Source organism: Aethalodelphis obliquidens, unplaced genomic scaffold (assembly GCF_003676395.1).
Source record: "Aethalodelphis obliquidens isolate GAN/ISIS:26980383/991018 unplaced genomic scaffold, ASM367639v1 scaffold66, whole genome shotgun sequence".
NCBI classification, from domain to species: domain Eukaryota; kingdom Metazoa; phylum Chordata; class Mammalia; order Artiodactyla; family Delphinidae; genus Aethalodelphis; species Aethalodelphis obliquidens.
The window spans coordinates 6921620-6926516 of NW_020838010.1; positions in this window are offsets into that span (position 1 = coordinate 6921620).

Here is a 4897-nt window from a genome sequence, read left to right on the forward strand (position 1 = left end):
TGAGGTGCTGTTTGTTGAAAAATGCCTTCAATACTGGCAGTTTACAACCCCGCCTTAGCCTTTATTTCCTGTTTTTTACAGAGCTTCAAGGTCAGTCAGATAAGAGATTAGGGTCTTCTCAGTTCTTTCTTGGGTATTTGCTCAGATGTGCACATGTTCATGGCCACCTAGATCCTCAGGGATATGTCAGAACTTTTCAAAGATCCCTATGGACATTTCATTCCCCAGATTTTTAAGGTTTTTGGCCTGCTGTCTGTTTGCCCCAACTATTAATGGTCCCCTCAGGAGACTGTGATATTAGACAATTGCCTCTAATTTTTTTTTTTAATGAAAAATGTCCTAAGGATAAGGTTTTCCTCATTGAGCAAGCCAACAGTTGGGTCAAACAAAAGCCAGTCCTGATAATGAGGATTTCCCAGGGAACTGCCAAAAAGGTCAAATGCTGACATTTCTCTGGGTATGAGGCTCTTTGGGGAGCTCGAAATCCAATCTTCCCCCTTCTGTGTCTGCTAGGCTACAGTTATGCACAGCTACACATGGTCCTGAGACTGCTGGTTTTTAAGGCTACCCCAGAACTCAGGAAAGGAGGATGGGAATAGGGAAAGTCAAAACTTCACAGTGTTGTTTTACTGAGATTCAGCTGTTTTTTAAAAAATAAATGCTCCTTGGATTTTTACAAGCCTTTGGTAAACTTTCAGAGCTGTGAAAAAGCTAATTTTGACACTTTCTGCTGTATTCTTATTTCCTCTGTGAAGGAATGTATTTTCAGAGGTCCTCACTCCACCAATGTGGAAGTGCTTCTCTCATCATCCTTCCATTTTGACTGACTTTCTTTCTCATACAACTTCCTCCTCTTATTTTAGAATATTTTTCTTTAATCTTTTAGCTTTTACTCTAGGCATTTTCTCATGCATGCTTAAAGTCTAAAGTTAAAAAAAAAACTTACCTTTTCCTGAAAAGACAAGCATCACAGAACATTAGCTCCAATCACACCTCCCTCTCAAGGTATGTTAAGTATGGTCTGGTATTTTAATTTTATCCTATATAGTCTTTAAATTAGCCATTGTTGTTATCATTTAATAGAGTCAATGTTAGTTTTGATTTACCCATATATTCACCTTTACTCTTATTTATCATTTGTTCTTGAATCTCAGATGATCTTGGGTCATTTTCCTTCTGCCCAAAGTGCTTCCTTTAAAGTTTTCATTAATGTGATTCTATGGGTGGTAAACAATATTAGTTGTTACACATCTATAAATATTATTTTGTTCTAGTTTTTAAAAAATGGTCTCACTGACTATACAAATCTAGGTTGATAATGATTTTCTATCAGATACTCAGGATATTATTCTATTGTCTTCTAGCTTTCATTGTTATTTTAGAGAAATAAGCAATCAGCATAGTCACTGATGCTTTGTAGCTCTTTTCACTCTAGGTGTTTCATCTTTTGCTTTCCCTCTGGTATTCTGTATTTTATCACAAGATTTGTATGAGTGGATCTCTATTTACTTTGCTTGAGATTTGCTGGGCTCTTTAATCTAAGAATTGTTGTCTTTTATCCATTTTGGAAAATTTCAGGTTTCATCTACTCAAATGTTCCCTCTCACCCATTTTCTTTCACCACTCCTTTTGGAAACCCCATTACATAGAGCTTAGATCTTTCCCCTTTTATCTTCCATGTCTAAATTTCTCTTTTTCTCACTATGATGAATTCCAGGTAATTTCTTCTTCATTCTCTCTTCAGCTACTTCCAATATGCTCAAAATCTGTTCACTGGGTTTTTAAATTCAGTGATAACTTTATTTCTAGATCATTTTGATACTTTTTGAAAAATCTGCTTGGCCCATTTTATAGTCTTTGGTACTTTACTCATACTGTCAATTTCCATTTTTAATTTCTTCAAACATTTTCAAAAATCTTATTTTATATTCCATGTCCAATAATTCCAATATCTAAAGTATTTTCATGTCTTAGTCTGTTTTCTATTATCTCTGCTGAACCCTTGTTTTCTTGCGGGTTGTTTTTGAAATCTGATTGTGAGCTCATATTCTATAGATCCCTATCTGTGGGAATTTGAGATTGAAGATACACTCCTCTAGAAAAGATACTCTTTTGCTTTGTTCAGTTACCTGGAAACACCAACAATCAGAGTATAATTTAATTAAATTCTATGCTTGAGGTTTTGGGAATATACACAAAAAAATGTGCAATAAGTCACAAGCCCATGCTGGAGATGGTTAATTTGAGGTTATTAATACTTATGAGAGTTTTTTTTTTTTTTCTTTTCCACTCAATGTCAAAGTCAAGCCAGGAAAGTTTCCTCTTCCTTTTTTGTACATCAGACAACCCTTTGAAGCCTCATGCCACATTCTCCTTTTGTTGGCTTTTGGAATGCCAACTTTGAAAAATGTCAAATTTTATCTCCTATCCTTAAGTCCCATGCAACTGTCAAAACAGAAATTTTGTCAGAAACTATCAGGCTGATCTGCACTTACGGATGCCTTATTATCAGCTCAGCAAAGTTTTCAGCAATATATATTTTATTTTATTTTTTGTAGTATGATCCCTTTATAACTTTATTTTGGAGGATGGCTACTTTACCACTTTTTGTTATATATATATATTTAATCCAGCACTTTTAAGGAGGTGGATGGTTCTAATGTTATTTCTCTTATAATAACATAGGAAACAGATATCTTGAAGTACTGTTCTAAACATCTAAATATCATTAAAAATTTTGAATTGCACTGATACCAATATTCCAGACAAAATTCTGATTGTTCTATTTTTGCTTAACAATTTTTTTTCATACATAATTGAAATGAATTAAGCTAAGCAAAAGGAGCCTTTCATGGCATACCTAAAATACATAGAAAGTATTTACAAGCACCCTAAAACACTTTAGAAAACACCTACTTACCATTATCTAGATGATTTTAAATCAATCATATCTGTATATCAAGCATTCCTCCACATTTTCATCATAACCAGGAGCCTAGAAACATGCAGGTAAATAGATGGAAAGAAGTGAATGAGAATTACAAAGTATTTTGGTCTAATTTGTCAGTCTGTCTGACTATGCTGAAGACTTGGCAGAAACCAAGCTCGTCCAAAATAGTACTCATTATTAATATCATTGTTACCAAAAATTGTACCTTCAGTGTTTTCAGGATGCTGGGCAATGTACAGAGAGACTAGCAGGCAGCTTCTTGTGGCAGTTTATAGAGCAAATTTAATGTCTTTTTATTGGTCTTACCAGGTAGGCAAGTCAGGGAAAACCTTATTCTTTTTTTTTTTTTTTTCAGTATGTGGGCCTCTCACTACTGTGGCCTCTCCCGTTGTGGAGCACAGGCTCCGGACGCGCAGGCTCAGCGGCCATGGCTCATGGGCCCAGCTGCTCCGCAGCATCTGGGATCTTCCCGGACTGGGGCACGATCCCGTGTCCCCTGCATCGGCAGGCGGACTCTCAACCACTGCGCCACCAGGGAAGCCCCCTTATTCTTAATGTATCTTATTCCTGAAAAAGTTATTTATAAAACTGCTCATGATTATTTTATTTGTGATTAAGAAATGTGCCTAGATCCTCGCTACTCAAAGTCTGTTCCATGGACCATCAGCAACAACCTCACATAAAAGCTTGTTATAAATGCAAAATCTCAGGCTTTTCCACAAACCAACTAAATCAGAATCTTCATTTTAACAAGATTCCCAGGTAATTTTTATGCACATTAAAGTTTGAGAAGCAGTGGCCTAGATGATTCTGGTAGGTTCATAGCTGGTTGACAAACAATACTCATAGTGTTGATTGCTATCAATAGTGAATAAGGTCTCAAGCAGAACACCACATTGATAAAACGCTGAACACCACAATGTATAAACACTTAGATGAAGACATAAATGGTGTGCTTATAAAATTTGGAGGTGATAATTGTTAACGTGTAGATGGCAGAATCAAGACTCAAAAATATTTTGGAAAGGTCTGACAACTAACAAATAAAATATAAAATATATTGAGAAGAAATGTAAAGGTTCAAAAAATTGGACAAATACAGAAGAGGGGACTCTGGTTTAATACTAGTTCATATATAAAATACATAAGCAAGACTTCCAAAGATCATGTCAATGACGGAAAATGAGCACAATTACTACCTTTCTTCCCAAAATTAATTTTAGAGAAGCTATACAGGTAAACACAGAGCCCTCAAAACTAATTTTGAAAATCCTTGAAAATGCCCTGTGAATATGTGAAAGGGACTGAAGTCTGGTACAAAAGTTAGTTGGAGGCAGCAGTGAGGGGAACAGTAAGGAAAAGAAGAGACATATGTTTTTAGTATTACAGATCTTTGCTATCATTTCCTTCTTTTTCATTTATTTATGAGCTTTTTTATTAACATGTTTATTGTAATATAATTGCTATACAATGGTATGTCAGTTTCTGCTTTATAACAAAGTGAATCAGCTATATATATACATATATCCCCATATCTCCTCCCTCTTGTGTCTCCCTCCCATCCTCCCTATCCCACCTCTCTAGGTGGGCACAAAGCACCGAGGTGATCTCCCTGTGCTATGCAGCTGCTTCCCACTAGCTATCGATTTTACATTTGGTAGTGTATACATGTCCATGCCACTCTCTCACATCGTCCCAGCTTACACTTCCCCCTCCCTGTGTCCTCAACTCCATTCTCTATGTCTGCGTCTTTATTCCTGTCCTGCCCCTATGTTCTTCAGAAACTTTTTTTTTTTAAGATTCCATATATATGTGTTAGCATGTGGCATTTGTTTTTTTCTTTCTGACTTACTTCACTCTATATGTCAGACTCTAGGTCCATCCACCTCACTACAAATAACTCAATTGTTTCTTTTTATGGCTGAGTAATATTCCATTGTATATATG